This window comes from Bradysia coprophila, unplaced genomic scaffold (genome assembly GCF_014529535.1).
Source record: "Bradysia coprophila strain Holo2 unplaced genomic scaffold, BU_Bcop_v1 contig_24, whole genome shotgun sequence".
NCBI lineage: Eukaryota > Metazoa > Arthropoda > Insecta > Diptera > Sciaridae > Bradysia > Bradysia coprophila.
This window is the reverse complement of record NW_023503501.1, coordinates 709,813-729,922: the sequence shown is the minus strand read 5'-3', so window position 1 is coordinate 729,922 and position 20,110 is coordinate 709,813. Positions and strand designations below refer to the sequence as shown.

Sequence of the window (20,110 nt, the reverse complement as noted above, 5' to 3'; positions counted from 1 at the left end):
ATGTGGATTGCATAAAGAGAATTAGATTGTAATTGCAACTTGTTATCTTTCCTCGTCTGTACCGAAAATGAAAAATGAAAATAAGTTGCCTTTGCGTCTAAATTTTCTTCAGGTGTTTTTCCATCTTTTCCACTTATGCAAGCACAATGATTATAGGTGGTACTGGTAAGACCGTATAAGTTTGATGAAGAAAACTTAGACACAAATTCGACTGACCCTAGCTGTACGTACATACGCCAATATTGCGAGGAATATTCTTTGATGTAGTGACCATGCATTAGTGTTTCAATGTATCGTTTACGTTCTTTTGCACAACTGAAACATGCTTCTACGTAAACATTTTAGTCCTGCAAACGCAAACACTCATTGTTTGCTATAAAAAAATGTTTTTAAAAAAATGTTTTAAAAAAATGTTATAAGCCAAGTGTAGGGTGCACAAACGAATAAATTTATTCCAATTTCGTTCATAATTAATTCCATAAAATGTCTGCAGTTTACCGGAAAAATACGCAATATGTTGTTGTAAAAAAGATAAATAAATTTTGTGTTTATTCAAGTAACATGGTACGGTAAATTAATTAATTTTTGAATTTTTTTTCTCCCGATTACCACCCACCATATTCAACAGAAACCTACGATTATATTGCAATTACATTTAATTGAAAATGACATCGGTGGAACGATTAAAAAAAACTTTACCGCCGCAAAAGAATTTATTGGAATTTGTGAGCGTGTGTACATAACGGCAATAAATAGCCAGGTTCCCTCCATAGTATTTCAATTTTTTATAATTCGATAACAGCATAGATATGGCGAATTGATTATAAAATCTCTCTTTAATTTAAAAGTTAACTTTTATGAAGTTAAACAAGTTCATGAAACTTTCATCGCTAAACTAACAACTATAAAGCCAACAGACCGGATTTACCATGATACCCACATTTCCTCGTTACTGTTCAATAAAATGCTGGATCAGTTTGAATTAATCATAAAGTTGCGGTTAAACAATATTATATTAAAACCGAACTGACCTCTCCAATTTTCATTACGAATCGAGATAGAATCGAAAAACCATTTATGCACTAAAGCACTGAGAGTATACAACTTCCATACATCATTTTTACTCCACATTTAACATAACAATTTTACTTTACGATATATTCAGTATGTACATTGATTGTACGCTTTCATCATCGTAAATAAATGAACGACAATTTAGAAGTAAAGAAAATATAAAATCGGTCTGATCGTCGAAAAAGGCATCGATATTATTTGCTCTCGTTCTTCGTCGTCTTGTTAGCGTGTCCCATCACATTTTCCGTTTTTCTTTCACATATCAAATGTGCAGAAAACTTTTATAGCCCACAGAAGATTTTGCTGTGCGGTTACAGAAAAGTCTTAGAAAGTTTTTTTTTACTTCTATTACGTTAAAGTTCCGTTCGCTATTTTATTCCTTTTATTTTTCTCTTTTTTTCATTTACGGCTGGCCATCGATTTCATTTAGATTGGGAATGGGAAACGTAAACCTTGCTAGAATATATTACCGAACAACATTCTTGATAAATAAAAAAAAAGTTTTTTTTTCTCCGAATGGGATGGGATGGATGGGTATAGAACTAAATAAGCTTTTTTGATGGAAAACTTTTTAAAAGTGAACATAGTTATCCACAGCATAAGTTAAAATGGAACATCTATTAGAAACGATCCTGCAGTATCCTTTCAGAAAACATTCAAAGAGAATATTTCTTACAGCATTAATGCAGCTTTTCCAGTGACATTACAAATGGATGTGGCTTTTTTCTATAAAATATTTCACTGTTGTATGATGGAATCGGATGGATTCCTTTGCTAAATTAAACTTTTATTTAAAAAAAGACTTATATGAGCTTTGAATCTCCCGGTTGAATGTACCATTAACATTCAGTTTGAAGAAAAAAAAACGTAATATTGAAAAACCATTTTTAGTTTTCTCCTTCCATATTATACGTCGGTTCTTTTTTTTCGCTATCGAGACAATGAGCTTAAGTCTCTGTAGCTCAGTTGATTTTAAATGGAATTTTCGATGATGTTACGACGAACTCAAATACGAAAATACGAAATCTATACATGTCTAAGTTGTTGCCTATATTTCGGGGGCAAAATTAATACTATTTTGATGATAATTTTGGACACGCATTCTTTTTGGAAAAAGTACGACAATCGTTTGGTGTTAAAACGTGTTAGCTTTGGTGATGTGACCTCAGTCTGGGAAAATTCGATATTTCACGGTAATCGACACATATTTTGAGTTTTCTCAGAGTTAGGTTACATCACCACAAACATTTTAATTTTTACTGAAAACTAACACATTTTACGAGTCAATTGGCCAAAACTTCGAACAACTTAAAAACAAGCCATCGGCGATTTTTGGAGGGTATACAGTAATTGAATCAGGGGCCCCTCCTGAGTCATTAGCAACAAAAAAAAAATCCTCGAAGTAATTATGTTTTCACGCCAGAAATCATGCACTAGTTTTTGTTGCATACAGTAGAAGAAAAATAGATTTCGTTTCAACGAATACAATCCAAACGATGTTATTGAATCCAAATGCGATCAACAAGTTATAATACATATTAATACGTAAATATCGTAACATTGGTAATGCTCGTGGGATAAATAGCATTGATTGGATTGTATTGCCAGTTTCTTATTTTTCTTCGACTGTATCCCCGACAATACGTAACGCATTCATCTGACATTATGGTCATTTCAATTTTGCCGATGCGAAAGTGACAGGTCATCTGATATTGTGATATGAATGAAATTTAGAGTTGCCATAGCAAAAAAATTTGGTGTTTTTGTGGCGAATCCTTTCGCGAACGTCGTTGTGTGTAGGGCCAGTAGGCTCTAATGAATGAAAAAGTTTTAAGTCTCACGTCACAATACAGCAATGGAAATCTCCGGTTTCATAAAATAATAATTTGCAAGCGGACACAAGTGCTGCCTTGATTTTCATATCTCATTTTATGAATATAGTTCAGATTTGCCATTATTATTATTTGGCTTTGGCATTTGGTGTTGTTGTAGCGTGCATCGTTGTGCGAAGGCAGATTTATAATATCTAACTCAAGTTATAGTATCTAACTCTTAGATAGAAAATAAGTTTCAGAATTCGACTTTTTGTTTGTAATGACGATGTCCACCGGATTGATCAATATGCTGTGTAATTAAGAAACTTACGTTATGTAAGCAGCACCTTTTATGTTAAATGTTTCTCTCTAATCTGTTCGTCAGCTCACAAAAATTCATAAAAAGCATTGAGATTAAGCCCAATTTAAATTTCTCTCATTTTTCCGTGCGATCTACAGATTAGTTAAAATTAACTGGTCAGATATCGCTCCCCGCGAACACTATTTAGATTTTTTTTTGTAGTTCTGTACATATTCAATACTTCATCCTTCTTGAAGAGTCTACAAAAAAAACTTTTTAACAGGCTGTTTAACGTTCCAGTCTGCAAAGAATATCTTTATGTCCAAAATACGTTACTATATTCATGTACACATTTCAACCGCATCAATTCTAGTATGTGAACACGACACAGTATAAGTAAAAGTTAATTTTATAGACTACTTTCGCTGAGAAAGGTTTCTGATTAATATTTTATCGTTGGTATAAAAGAGACACCAATTAACTATAACGAAAACCTTAAGAAGCACTAACTTGATTATTACTTACGGAACAGGTCTTAGCTTAAACCGAAGTTTTATCATAATGTTGGGATTTTAATCGAATCTATCCAAATCTGGGTCGAAGACCTAATCAAAACTGAAGATTTTATCGTTGCAGCAAAGAGTTTCTTTTTAAGTAAATATCTCGGAAAGTTTTTCATGCTTAATTCTGAAACATATTTTGATTGCCAAAAAGGTTCATCGGCTGCATTAAAATTTCTGCATTTTATCTCGTCTGCTTTAAGTAGAATTGAAACGGAAATTCTGTTTTTTAATAAAGATTTGATTCTTTCATTTGACGTTCTTCCGTTTTCTTCTCTAGAAAACTTATCCACATGACTTCCCATAAATGGAAAAAAAAGAATTTCGTTTCAAGAAATTATTTCATTTCTAAAATGAAGACATCTAATGAATTTTCATTTTCTTTTCCGTTTAAAATTGCGCTCATTATTGTTCCCATCAAGTTCACTTTGTCGAGTTAACAAAACTGGAGAATCTCATCACGAAAATGGAACGAAAAGAGTTTAACTCTTCAAAGGAGTTGAAGCCGTATAGCTTCAGACAAATGGAAACTAGTCGCTTATGTGCAAAGAATTGAACAAACTGTGCAGAATTTACAACTAAATAAAATGAATAAAAATTTGATTAAATGAACGTTCATATCAAATTCTGCGCTCAGCGTCTGTCTCCGGTATAAATATTTTACAAATCTCTTTACGATTCAATAATGAGATGGTCTCAGTTATGCTAAATAATAGAAAAGACATCCAGCTGATAAAATTCCGAAAAAACAGCGTCCATTCTCAGAAGATTATTCTTTCATTGCTCTTGCTTAAATTACCCTTTGCAAATTTTTGAATGTTTGCTGCGCGACAGTGATGAAGATACCTTTTCCCTATATAAATAATAGCTATTTATGCAACAATAATCGTATGAAAGTATATTATCGCACTAGATGTCGATTGGCAACCGAAGACATAGCCACATCGTTTTACAACGTTTTATGCAATTCAGTGACAAATTGAACAGAAACAGAACAGAACAGAAACATTCCAAAACACGGATACATACATTATACGACACAAACCATATTGCACAGTTACACTCCTGAGGACTGCAGCTTCATGAATGGACATGTTAAGCGAATCATGATCTCAGCACTCACTGAACATGTCCATGTATAAAGCCAAAACTATTATCCTCACTGATACTTGAGCTGCACTGTAGAGGGCGTCACTTTTCTATGAAAAAGCAAAGATCACGAGTTGTGTCATCACATTTTTCTAACTAATTTTTCCGTTGATTTTTGACATATCTTTGCTAATAGTGTCGCTAGCTTACAAGTCTGGTGAGTTTTTTACTAGCGTCCTGCAAAAGTTCACTGCCTTCCCATATACTTATTCTAATGCGGAACGACTTTATCAGTTGTTTTTCTGAAAAAGGACTGGTTGTGAACCACCGAAACTACCACAACACTGAATTTTTTCTATATAACATACAACACGATGCATCACTTGTACAGAAAATGCAACAACTTTCGTTCGTAGTTAGTAATGTGAGATTTTCGTCTGCGCTTAACACCCATTTACTAACGTGTTAGCCAAACGATTTTATGTACAGCAAAGGGATCCTCATTTTATACAAACGTCAATTTACGCACTAGTGCGTAAATGTGTGTATGAAAATCAATTTACGCAATATTTTGATCGCACTGCTGTACATAAACCTGCGTGTAATAATCTTCCTCGTAAAGATATCACAAAGAGACAAGAAACGGTTGAATTTCGTCACAGAATTGCATAAAAATACTTTACCGGATATCATCGGATTCCACCTTTTACAGTTATTGTAATGTAGACAACAAAACATCGAGAAAAAAAAATCGAAAACAAATTTTATTAAAATGAAATTCCATAGCAATGAATTTAATGTAAATTTCGTTCCTCACAAAATCAATTTGGGAAATTATTCTAATTTATTTGGGTTTTATTAAGTTCCATTAGATGTAGAACAAATACCATGTAAACTAAATTGAACGACGACCACACCACATACGCAACACACCAAAACAATAACTTTCGTTCGGTATATGTACGTCAAAACAGAATGGAAATTGTAACCTCCATCCGTATATAAAGTGGATACTATACTGTGCGAGATAACATACTCCCCGAAATTCCCGAGAGTAAACTATTAATGTTCATGCATCAAACGAAAGGTCGAATTTTGGAAATTATTATAAAACCCAAAACGAAAATGATGCGGTGTGTTAGACACATCCGACAAAATAATTTATTGAGGCAAAGTCAAAAATGAACATTGTTTAAGGACTTAAGAACTGAGAATATATTTATTAGAAGAAAATTCATGACATTTCACATTACCTTAAACAATAATTTGTGTGGCTTTTTAAGGGATGTAAGCTTTTGTTAGTGTAGCTAAATGAAATGGAAATGAAGGTTTTGCTTTATCGTTTTGAACACTGGCCACATAACCGTTAAATACGAATGTTTTAACGGTAGTTACAATTAGTAGCATCCAGTGACTATTTTTGGGAAAATGTTTTCCTCAGGCCTCCCACGTAAAATTAGGCCACTTTATTGGGAAGGAGGTTTTTGAGCAAAACTAAGGAGAAAATTAGGAGTTTTCGAACTAAATTTAACGAAAAAAAGTTAAATTGAATGAAATCAATACCATCTCTAGAAACTTACTACTTTTATTAAGCAAACAAGGGAATAAGGTGGTATTTTGACAGCGTCAAAACGAAGTTTGTTTGCTAGAGAGGGTATTGATGAAATACAATGTCTAAACAGTACCACACCCAAAATTGTACGTTACTAATTTTGCAATGAACTAAAGTACAGCCAATTGGCAAATTAATGGTTACAGATAGGAGAATAACATAGTGACATGTAGGAGATAAATCTGTTCTTTTTGTAAACGCATAGGGACAGCTGGCAAATAGAGTGCTATTTCGTATGAAAATTTTTGTCCCAATTTTTTTTCAGTGCCTTTTGTTTGATACAATGTTCACTTTCGGTACTGCCTTTCGAGTATCACTCATGCGATACTTGAACTGCGTTGGTAACGTACATACTTTAGCATCAAATGATGGTGCTGTCTGTTTTTTTTTTCAAATGTTACTTGAATTCAAGTTTTTCGAAAGTTTACTTGTTTTCCTGATGAATGTTGACTGGGTTTTTACACAATGACGATTCATCTCAACATATCGACATATCGTTAGGCTCTGTGGTCAAACCTTCTACCATATGCATTTTGATTGCGAGTTTGGTAACTTTTCAGGACAATATACACAGAGAATTCAATGAAAAATTAGGAAAAATAAGGAGGAATGGGGACCTGCAACATTTTCCTGTCATTTCCTAAATTTTTCCAAATTTTCTAAAAAAATATTTTTTGGGAAAATCTAGTGGACCTGCTTAGGATGAAAAAGGGCTTAATCGTGCATCTTACAAAATCGTCCTAGATGATTGTGGGTTGTTCCGTTTCGATTCCTGATTCTAAATTGACTGGGGGCAATGACGGCAACTCAATCGTTCACCTGTGAGCGGCCGTCATGTCACTTTTTTATGATTTTTCATTCCTAAACAAGAAGAGATCAATCTACTTCCAAAGAATAAATTATAGAAAGAAAGTACAAATTTTTTTGACATTTGAATCCAAAATGGCACAAAAAATTGGCCAAAGTAGAAACATATTTATTTCTCATAGGAAAATCCCTGAGACAGATAAAAAGACTGTAAATTCGCAAAAAAAATTCTTCTGCGGAAACATGCTCCCAGTTCTAAAACTTAAGGATTTTCAGGGGTTTCTGAGAGTTTTCTTTTTTTGGATTATCTTCAGGATTTATTGTACTATAGTATAGCTATTAAGGTGGTAGTAGGTCAGTCCCTAAAATTCTGTGCATTCTGTGCTCTAGAATATAAGCATTTTGAAGAATTTATGAGGTTTTATTGAGTTCCCTTCTTGTCCACTAATCTAGGAAAATGTGTTAAAATTAAAACAAAATATGAGAAAATGTTTTAGTCCCTCGGTAGTCGTAATATCTGTTTTGTGGTCGTTTGCTCGTGAATATGAAATTATTTAAAAAAAAAAGTGGACTGCAGGCAATACATTTAAAATAATTTGTAGAAGTTTGTTAACGATTTCAAGTACTAATTGATATTCGGATTTTTACCGGAGGGTGTACACTGTACAATTTGCATTAAAGCAATAAACGTTCAATGCCGCATTATATGAATTGTTTCCGATACCAGACTTATTATACTCTTTCAATTACGTCATTTTATGATGTTCACTTTATTATAATGATGACATTGGGATGGTCATTAGAACATGGCTAGCTATCGTGGAAATTATTACGCTTGAACAATGGAAAATTACAAATTGATGGAACGACATTCTGTTAATTAAAACGTCGAAAGTAACCATCCACAGGCACTAATACACTTTTAATATTTTTTACGGGCGCAGTACGATTCTCAGTGGTGCTTCTACCAGAAAGAGGAGCGGTATAAAATTATTACCACGTCATCGAAACGGTTCTTTTTACATTGTGCCTTCACAGTTTACAATGAAATTTCAGAAACTCAATATTTTATAAACCAAAAAAAAAAAAAAATTTGCAAAGCAAACGAGCAGCGAAAAATCCGTATGCTATTTTCAAACGTGTCAGAGTCATAAAACGATTTTCGAGTGAGCATATAACCACTCCTCAACTCAACTCCCATTCAAGGCAGCATGAATACAGTATTTTTCCAGTATTCCCTTGACAATATCCAGGCACACATACACACCACCGCCTATACTTCATTCACAACTCAAATTAAACTTTTTCCCTTTTTCAAACAAATTATTTTTTTCCGCTCTCACACAAACAACATCCATCCCTCTAAGTACACAGAAACGTTTTCCGTTGATTTTTCTATTCTCTTTTTTTTATTATTTTTAAAATTATTGAAATAGAATTAATTAAGTTGTTTGCAGATCTAATAAAACATTTTGCCGTAGCCTCATCCGACTGTAAATACACTTAGGTAAGATGAATTAGAATTGGAGTAAAATATTTTCTTCTTTTAACATTTCTTTTTTTTTTACTTTTATTATGAGCTCATATATGGCCCATTCCATCGAAAAAGTGTAAATTTTTGTCCACTTTGCATAAGTTTTCATGGGCTTGCTTAACTTTTCTACCTATTCTGAGTTCTGAAGTATTGTCCTAATCTCTCATTAGAGCTCATAATACTTCCCAAGATATATTGATATTTGTGTCAAGTGTACAACCAATGGAATTATCCATATACTGATGAATAAGTGGGTACATTTTCTGAATAATTTTGCATCCTCTGTGGATAGGAAAAAAACCTGAATAGAAATGCGAAAATTGAAATAAAAAATTATAATAAAATGAATTCTAATTATGTATACATGCTTTATGTACATAAACATTGAATGTTCCATCTAAAACGATTTTGTGAGCAAAATCAAAGTTTATTCAGGATGTTTGAGGAAATAACAATATTTACGTTGAGTTATCTCAAACAATAAAACTTCAACGGGATCGCTATTGTATTGCTTCTCTGTTTAAAATATTGTTTATACTGTGTGCTAAACATATCTACCACCTGCACCTGCATATGACGAGATCTCATTTAATCAAAGACAGAATCGTATAACGGTATAACCTACAAACATATCACTTCAGTCTGTGAAAGAATGTGTAATGCATGAAAACGGAACTACTTTTTATTACATTCCAACAACACACAGGCATTTCCCGCTCCACCAGTCATATAAAAATTGCATTATCCGTATGTCGTTATACTTACGGAAACAAAAAGAAATCAGTCCTCTTAGAGGAGGAGTTGTGACGCAAGTCATCTACTTACAAAAGTGTCGATAAAACAATGTTAATTTTTTGCGTATCGGAGCGATCGGAGCTTTGAGCTTTACCTTTTCTGATATCAATACTTTTGTAAGTTTTCTTGGGTCCTCTTTCTTTTCGAAGAGTTTTTTTTCTGATATCGTGTCTCTTTTGTAAGACAGTGTCGGTGTTGGTATAAAATTGGAATTGAAAGACTTTTCAAACTGTCCGCCTCTGAGACTTTGACGAAGAAACCAATTCTCTAGATGCCACAGTTTCCAAAATAACCCAAAACTGCCCGAAATTCTTCGTGAATTACCGCACCGTTCTACTTCATTGAGCCACCTAATATGTCAAACTTAAGCTCTAACGTCACAACACATGAAGATACACCTACACATACATACAAAACACTAATTTGACATGTGATAGGTAGGTTCTATGCCAACTTCCGATAGCTCTTGCTCCCAAACGAGATCATTTAGACCCATTGTTTTGCCAAATGTTGATTCTAAATTTTCAAAATTTTATCAAAATCGCTTCGGCCAATCTCGAGATAGAAATTGACCACAAGCAAGCAAAGGCTGGTAAAATTCATTACTTCAAAATGGGTCGAATCTGATCATTTTTGCATACAAACATTATATTCTTTTCATGTGCTTTTGGACCCCTTACATGAAAAGTCGTGTACGCATCTGTTGTGGACGGTTTATTTTAGGTACTTTCGCTTGTGTCCCTAACTTCGTACAACTCGCGCAATTGCCTATAATATAACCGTCCACAACAGATACGTAAATAACTATTTATATTAATCGGTTAAATCCAATTTTTACGTGCGATAGTTCGTTGAACTCGTACTGACAACGCAAAGAGGGAAAGTCAAAAAATTTCTGTATGTAATGTTCCTTAATCCCTAAAAAAAAATTAAAAAAATTTGAAGTGTGGACTTGCGTCACAGTGCCTTACTAGCGTAGCGCCTTGGTTAAATTTCTCGGAAATAAATAAATGAAATAATATTTAATAATTAGACAAAAAAAAATTATTTGAAGGATGAGCTTCGTATTTTTTATAACTTCCAGGAAATCTTCCATGTCTCAACTACGAGAAAACATCAGTCTTTTGTCACTACCAAAAACACATTGCACATGAACATTTCATGCTGCGAAAGTTATTAATTCCAACAGTTTAATGATAAAACCAAAGTCACAACTGTCTTAAAATAATTAATTAAGTAGTAGCATCCAAGGTATTCTGATTTACTACCTGTACCGTGCGAAAGTCGACTACCACATAGGAATTCGTGAAAAATGAATTGAAAATGTTCTTCATCTAATTGATCAAATTACTATGTAATAGTCAACTTTCGCGTAGGGCAGGCAGTAATGTATTTTCTATGTACAAGATGACATTAAGAGGCAATTTTATGTTTAAAATATGAAATGGATTCGAAATTAGTCAGTTATTTTCGGCCATGTGCCTTTTTGAACTTGCTAAATGGATTTAACGAACCAAATGAACGTCTGTGAACCTGGGAACATTTTTTTCGTGGTATCATTTTGACATTTCTTAATTGCAATTGAATATATACAGAGGAGATTCGTCACTTGTAGTGGTCACTAGTAGTTACTTGTTGAAGTAAAGTTTCATTGGAATTATACTCTCCCAGCTGTAATGTATCATAAAATTTAGGAATTCCATGTTGCTAAATTGACAGTGCCAATCACTATTGTAAAGAGCTTTCATCTTCACTTCAATCAACACGATTCAGGTTTATTTTGTGTTGAAACGTTTTTCTTCTAAACGACCGAATTCACTCGTAAATAGAGGTAACAGTGGTATATTAATTATTAACTGGAAATGAAGTAAAAAACAAAGTAACTACTTTGACGACTAATGTGCAGCTTTTCTGTCATTTAAAAATAGATGTAAAAGGAAACTAATTAAATGGAAAGTCGAAATGAAAATGTTATATTAATGGGAGCAAAAAAAAAGAAAAAGATTTTCATAGAAGACTTTCATGAGCAAATTATTATTCAACACAGAATGAATCTGTGAATCTTTGAAATGAATTTGCTTCATCTGTTTTTCAGCTGGTTCACTCATTCAAAAGTACAGTGAACGACATCTCAAATGTCTCACTGTCATTTTTTTTCACAGAATGTCATTGTGAATTTGCAATGACACAATAAAATTCTCAGAAAAATTTGACAGTGAGACATTTGAGATGTCGTTCACTGTACCTTTACTTGTTTATACGGGTTAAATAGCCACATACACGGTAGGGGTAAAACTGTAAACAGTTTTGATTGCATAATTGGACTAGCTTTTATTTATTTCCCCAGTAATTGGACTAGCTGAAAAACAGCTGCAGCAAATTAATGTCTAAATTTCACAGCCGTCCATTGTATTTACAAATAGGGTAAGGGAATTTTCAGTCGCTTGGTATAAAAAACTGTTTCTTTCAGATAAAAAATTACAAAAAATTCTGGAAAGAGGTTGAAGTTTCAGTTGTGCCGAGGCATAAAAAACTGTTACATTGAGACAAAGTCTTACTATGAGAAACTCTAAGAAAATTTTTAATCGTGAACAAAATAACGAAGAAATTTTGAGGAACTCTCATTCATCAGATTATTTAATTTAAAAAGTTCTTGTCCATAGGACTCCCTAGGTACCTGCTAGGTATTTTCATAGTAAACAAATTAGTCCATTTTAAAAGGACTCATGTTTCAATAATGAAAATACCTCGTCAAATTCACAGAATTCCGTTGAAATAACGTCTTTCCCTTCTGTTGTGTACGTCTTTTTATAGAATATCATATTCAACGTTACTTACACGTGTAACGACTGAGCCATCGATGTTGAAGACGATAGTATTTTAATAACATTAAACGGTATACGACAGCAGACTGAAAAACTGAAGCACTTGCTTTATTGAATCGGAAAAAATTTAACTCTCATTCGCTCGACACCGCATGGAACGGAGGCTAAAACGTAAATATAATTGTAATATTCAAATGTCACGTTCAAATCGAGTCTTAAATTCAATTACCTTAGTTAACACATCACTCTGTAATACAGAGTCTATATTGATCTTTTTGGTGTGTAACCTCAAATAGCGAAAGAATTTTGGTGTTGTCGATTCGCCAAATCTCAAGTGAATATAATTTGTTTAGGAATTTTCGACACGTGGAGTTTTATGCATGATTGATTGACAATAATCAGGCTTTTGATTGGTAAATCTATTGAAGTAGTTTTAGTTTAATTTCATCAATCAATTTTTATGAATGGTTAGTGATGGAAATGGCTTTTAATAAGGAACGTCAGATTGTTCGAACATAAACGGAATGTATAACACAAACGTAAACACAAACGATTTTTCTTTGGCGAAGCTACATTGTCCCAAAGAAAAATTGTTTGTGTTTCAGTTTGTGTTGGACATCTCGTTTCTGTACGAACAATCTTAATTTCCCTTCATCTTGAATAAGCGACGCCAAAATCGGTCACCATTGAAAATTTACAGTCGATTTGGAAAATTTACAATATCTTGACAGACAAATCGTTCGATTCATTCGATTGAAACTACGAAACGGTCACATCAAGGTCTCAGTTCTTCAAGGTTCTTACTTTGGTAAAAGGCCGAGGGGTAACCGACTCGGGAAATTGACTACACACCCTCAAAGGAATTGCCGGAGTATCCGGTAAATAATTGGAATTGATGGAATTGACCGGAATTGGCAGGAATTGATCGGAATTGATTGGAATTGACTGGATATATGTGGAATTGTAAGGAATTGAAAGTAAATGAGAGTAAATGCTGATAAGTGTGATGATCGGAAAGAAGGACCAGCAAATGCAAAACCACATTATATCCTTTTTGTTTTAATTTTAAAAGCTCCCGCACAATAAATAACAGTGTACAGTGTTGATCAGTTCCATTTTAGAACAGGTCCAACGTCCTTTTATGTTCAAAATATGCACACTGAAGGATTCTTCTTCGGACGATTCTTGTTAGTCAGATACGGAAGAGTTTGAGCCGCAATAAACAAGTGAATATTCGTCGGGGGAATGTTAGGCTGGGACATTGCCGTTGCGAAATGCTCCAGGTTCAAACCAAATTTACAAAAAAATGCATCACCGACAATATCATCTATTCCATCAACTTTTCAAAAGCCTAAAATCTTACGATGTCGATCACTTGAGCGAAACAAAAAATTGAGTGCTTTTGCCTTTGCTGACGTGTGCTGAACAAATCCATTTCCTGTCGAGGTACGAACAACGTTTTGTGCATCGGACAACTGAAATAGACAAAACACAGCAACTTACTTGAAAACATACACTCTTCACATTCACCATATTAATCAATCGTATAGTCATGGAAAAATTCATGTAATTTCTTTCCCGCACCATAAATCGTAAAGAAATGAAGTTTTTTTCATGCCCTGGGCATAAATTACGGAATTTTTCTCGTAACTTAGGCCCTCAGCATGAAAAGTTGTATACGCATCTGTTGTGGACGGTTTATTTTAGGCACTTTCGCTTGTCGCCCTCACTTCGTTCGCGCTACAATCCGCGAAATTGCCTAAAATATACCGTCCACAACAGATGCGTAAATAACTATTGCTGCACGATATATAGTTCGGGAAAAACTGACATTTCTTAATGAAAAATCATGGCAAAATATGTCGTATTTCAGTTGTCGGCACAAAAGTTTTTCGTCATTTCCTGACTTGGTACGAAAAATACTATTTATCTAAAATAAACAATGATCTGCGATGTGAAATCATTTTAAACAAAACAGAAGTCAATTGGACGGTTTAATCTAAATTGAAAAATCTCTTCTAAAAGTATGAGTAAAAATTAAAGATTCTAACAAAATGAGTCACAAATGTAGGACAACATAGTTGTTCAAAATTTTTTTTTGATATAGTCTGACGATTCTTTTTCCAAAATGCTTAAGTGTTTAACTTTGACTTTAAGTTTATATCTATTTGAAAATATCGAGCAATTATTTCGAAAATTCGTGGAATTGAAGGAATTGATTGGAATTATAGGAATCAAAGGGCGAATCCAGCAAGTAGTGGTGTTAATCCGTTAATTAAAGAAATAAAAGGAATTAAGAGCAATTAAAAGGAATTGACAGGAAGTACGTTTAGAAAATTGAAAGGGTATTGAAACGAAATTGAAAGGAAATTGAAAGAGAATTGAAATGGAATTGAAAGAAATTGAAAGGAATTGAACGGAATTGAACGGAATTGAAAGGAAATAGAGCGAATCCGGCAATTAGACGAGTTGGTCCGGTAATTGAGGTAATTAAACGGAATTGAAAGGAATTAGAAATTGATTTGCCACCATTTTGGCCAGTCGGTTACCCCTCGCCGTTTTGTTTTAGAATCTTACTTGCATATTAGATATTAACGACAACACACACCATCAACGGGCATTTCGCCTTCCTGACTGAATGACATTACCAACGAACTAAATCCAAGAATAGTCTAATAACCGATTCAATTAGATGTCATTATTGTGGACAACAACCTGATAAACGAATTATTTCTGTTGCTGTTGAGTTTCGAACCCACAACTGGCTATCCAATAATTCAATGTTAAGCCTCGACTCACACACTGCGGTATTGAGTAGAACTTAGCGATAAATGAGTTACGTTCAATTTTCCATCGAAACCACATTGAGTTATAGCACTCAAGGTAAGGGCAATGAACCCTTTGCAAATTTGTAGCCTTCATTGAAAAAATATTCGTTTTTGATGATTTCTCTGAACCAAAATCTGGTTTTGAAAAAGTAAAACCATTAAAGCATGAAAAATGTATTACTTTTAAAGGAAAAATTGATTTGTGGGTGATACCTTATACTTGGACAAACCTTTGCAGATTGTGTAAATTTATGTAATCCGCACAGGTTTCTCCAAGTGGATTAAATTATGACTCACAAACCAATTTTTCCGTTAAAAGTAACACATTTTCGCGTGCTTTAATGTATTTACTTATTCAAAATAAATTGTGATTCAGAGAAATCATCGAAAAAACGAATATTTTTCCGCCTAAATGTAGGCTACAAATTTGAAAAAGGTCAATTGATCTTAAGGCGAGGAAAGACCATCTACGACGTTATTTTAAGTCTGACTTTTGTGGATTCTTGATAACCTAATACTGAGCCCAGTTATAATTGATAAAATCCACACAAAAAAAATCATTTTGAACAAATAATAAAACTGGAAAAATATTCCAACAACCGAATTCCTTGACATACCAACAGAGGGATTACGACATCAGTTCTCTTTTCTCTATTCAATCAAAACTCTACCGATAGAGAACGATTTACCATCTCATTGAAAGATGTCGCTCCAACAACGCCAATGTCATCAGAAAAATAATTAATTTTTTCTTCGACTGATTTTAGTCAAATAAAATGCCTTCGTGCATCACTTGATCTCAGGACTCCGGAACAGTAATCAGTTTTTCAATCAGCCGATATAGGCTTGGGGATAAGGGTTTCAAAAAACGTTTGCTGCTGTTTCATCACATCCTTTTTTAAGACTCTTATCGCCAAGCCGATGTAGAACCGATTAAAAAAATATTTGCTGTTCCAGAGTCCTGAGGTCATGTGTCATGAGGTCCTATTATTTCTAATTATATGTTCCATATAAAGTAACTTCTGGATTGCTCGAATATTACCATTCTTCATAAAATCCTATTCAAGCAATCGTGACTCGACAACCGCCACAAGTTAGTCGTTCTTCACATAAGTTTTTTTGTCAAGTCGGTGCGAAGAAAAATGGTAATTTCAATATACAAAACACTTAAACACTAATAAAACTACAACACACTGGCAGAGATAGTAATCCAGGGATAACAAAAAATTGTCATTTGTTATACTTAAAAAAGGCATTGTAAATCCGCTGCGCATTATAATGTATACGAATAAAAAAAAAAACAGGAAATAATGGAAAACAGTTAGATGGAGAGCTGCTGCCGTTTTATTTATATTTTTTCAAGGCTTAGCTTCCATTACATAAGAACAATTTAAAATTCACATTATGTTTTCATTTGTTTTTTTTTTATTTTTTCTTTCCAGTCGCAACACAAAACGAACCCAAGCAACGGAAAAATAAAGTACAAAACAGGGTGGAAAAGGTAATTTCGTCGTTTATTATTTAACACCGGCCCGCATATAAAATCTTAAAGAGCATAAAGAGAGCCATATATAACATAAAATATAATAACCAGATGAAGACAAGATAAATATATTCTTGCAATATATACTTTTTAGCGGGCTGATTAAAACGATAGAACAAACAGACAATGTATGCTATATTATATTGTAGTACCTCTACACGTAGAATCTGCAGTATTTCAGCTTTTTTGTCCAAATTTCATTTGCATAAATCTGTTACTGTATATTAACTCCTCGTCAAAATCTGTCCACGCTATACACATTGACTGAATGGTGAGCATATACAGCTACCTGAACATAAAACCGCCACTTTTTTATGGAAAATTATTCATCCATAAAATTATTTTTTGATAGAAGCACAAGCACACTAATAACCGTTTTCTTCTATTTGTACATCCATTGCGGCTAATAACCAGTTAGATGTTTGTTCACGCTAACACCGTACAATTTTCAAATAAATAAAAATGTTAAAAAAATACGAAAAAGAAAATTATTTTCACTCCCGTAATTGCTCGATTATATATTCCATAATAACGGCATAACACAGCGGCACAACTGAAAACAATAACGACGGAACATTCCTCGCAGGTAAATGATTTCCGTTGTACTGAGTACTGTTGGATCTATGGAAATTGTTCACGTGGTTTCAAAGTACACAAATTTTGTTTTTGGGAACACTTTCACATCAACATGGCGAGAACAAGTTATACAAACCGATGCAATCAGCAGTTGTATCAGAACTAAACGAGGACGATCCGATGCTGAACGACATTCGTTAGAATGTTTACGAAAGCTTTTGCGCACTTAATCCATTTCAATGCACATGACACCGTAGTGCTACCATCGCTACCACGAAAACTTCCCCTCAATTTTGTCAAACGGTTTGTATGTTTATACACACCAGCTTCCACATGCATAGAAAACTTTATGTTCAACTCAATAATCTGACCTAAAGACATGAATAACATTGTCATGTATAACACACTTTAAAGAAAACTTCTCCTTTTATGAGTTTGTTTGTTGGCGTGCTCTTCATCGTTTTATTTCATCTTACAGTTAGGGTTTGTTTACTCATGGTTTTATAGTGAAAATAAGCATCCGTTATAATATACATAGGATGGGTCAGTTACACAACGCAGACAAGAATGAATAATGTCGTTTTGTTCGTAGTACAATGGACAAAAATGCCTATATTAACAGTACGCGTTTAAGGCGTTTAAGGTAACGCCATTTCATTATGACTTATATGTCCTTAGTTGGACTCACAGTCATTCATTTGCGTGACTTTTCTATTGTTTGGATGACTTTTACATTGTTTTAATTTCATCTGTCAAGTAAACGGAGGTAAAACCGCTGGAAAACGGACGACTGTGAGTTCATCATCTCTACGTTCAATAATTTAATGACAGACAAACGTTATGTTGATAGTACATGCAGAACTTTCACTGTATTTTCATCCAAATCATACTCTCTTCTTAAAGGCCGTTCATGAGTTATCTAACGTTAAAATCTCCCTCCACCATATCATGTGAAATGTATGACACTATTAACGAGAAATGGGAAGTTTAAATGGGTAGACCAGCCAAAATTTTCACAGTGAACTTCACCGGACATTATTGTACGCACTCTAAAAAAATGGACTGTCACGCAAGCGTTAGACCCCCTTCTCCCCCTCTTACATTACGTAATTTATGAACGATTACTTAAGAGTAGACATATGATTTGTGTACGACCCCCGAATTGTTGCCTATTAAGAAGACAAGACCAATACTTTTTTAGGGAAATTTGCAGGGTGTAAGACACAGTACTATTTAAATCTCATAACAGGAATGCTTGCTTCTTCTCCATAATGCGTTTATATCGAAGCGCAAACATTTCAACAAAACCGTCCGTTTATAAATGCATAAAAATGTATTTTTTTCTCCATTGGTCGCTGTGAATGCTAACAACACGGTTCGCTTATTCAGCAAATTATTTTCCAAGCATTTTTGCCGAAAAAGCAATTTGCATTGCACAATGAAGAATAAAATATATTTAAATAAATTGGATTCTGCATCGGTTTGAACCCTAACGGTGCCTGTTCAGAAAATAATTTTCCAGAAATGAGAGACTATGTGCAGATGACATTCTCAGCTATTAGCCTTATAGTGTTATCGATACGTTTTGTGTAAATGAGGAACGGGTCAGGTGATTTTGTTTCTCCGGCTATACAATAATCGTGCTGGCCACGAGCTGTCCGTTGTAAATCAGTGTAATTATATCTGAGTTGTGCTTGTGGGGCTGGTAAATCAAATGGACAAGTTCGATAAAATACCTGCTGTTGCAAATTCTGGACTCCAGTGAAATCTTCAAACAACAAAAACAATACAACGGAGGTCCGAGATTATTTAAAAGTAAAAAAAGAAAAGGTCGATTGATCACGATTTTAGTGGCAGCTAAATTTTGGATGACCTCCTCCAACGCCGTATCATCCTTGGATTAGAATGAAATCGAAAATGAAGTAAAAAATTTGAAATCCATCTCTTGAAAAGCAAATGAAGTAATAGATCCGAAAACATAATTTACTGATATACTTGCCGTCTGTGAACGGTTAACAAGCAAGCAATCATTGCTTGTAATTCAAAAGCTTCAATTGCCGCAACGCACTCTAATAACAGTCATTTGGCCCTCTTATTTTGTTTGGAACGTCCGCAACAACGACAGAGTAAAGTTAACCAGGCCGATTTGACAAGGGACCTGAATAATCCCTACATTTTTTGCGAATAAAATTTTTCAATTTATGTCAGTGTTCATTTGAGTTCATTTTCATGCAAAGTATTAGGTCCCTTATTTGACGTATTTTGACGAAGCAGGAGCGGTTTATTTTACTCTGCCGTGCCATAGCGCAGTAAAAAACAACATCAAATAAACAACATAAAAAACTAAATTTTTATAAGAGTTTTGGACTACTGCGTCGTATAGGCCTCTTATCATAATTTTCTTCTTGTGCCTGTTCTGGGAGTGTGTTGATTGACACTGTTTGTCTGCTTAAAATTCGAAATTAAAACTGTCAAACCCAAAGCGTCGCATCAGAGTGCGTTGATTTTAGTTTAAATTCATTTGTTCATCCATTGATTCACCCAAAATTCAAATTCTGAAGCCACGGCACGGCAGAGTAAAATAAACCAGGCAGTAGCGGTTCATTTTCGAAACGTCAAATAAGGGACCTAATACACTGGATGAAAATGAACTCAAATGAACACAGACATAAGTTGAAAAATTTTGTTCACAAAAAATATAGGGCTACTAGATTATTCCAGGTCCCTAGTCAAATCAGCGCTCCTGCCTGGT

The 20,110-nt window shown here is 34.0% G+C and overlaps 1 protein-coding gene across 3 annotated transcripts in view; it reads right to left on the bottom strand.

Moving 5' to 3' along the window:
- LOC119077624 (zwei Ig domain protein zig-8) overlaps positions 1–17,506 on the bottom strand; it is a 117,033-nt gene extending 99,527 nt beyond the window's left edge. For 2 of the 3 annotated variants that reach the window (XM_037184838.1, XM_037184841.1), the window contains exon 1: positions 16,935–17,506. The gene's annotated coding sequence lies outside the window, so the exon portion shown is untranslated. Of the gene's footprint in view, positions 1–3,470; positions 3,474–16,934 lie in introns of all 3 variants that reach the window. The other variant, XM_037184839.1, reaches the window with a different exon arrangement.
- Positions 17,507–20,110: the final 2,604 nt, after the last annotated feature.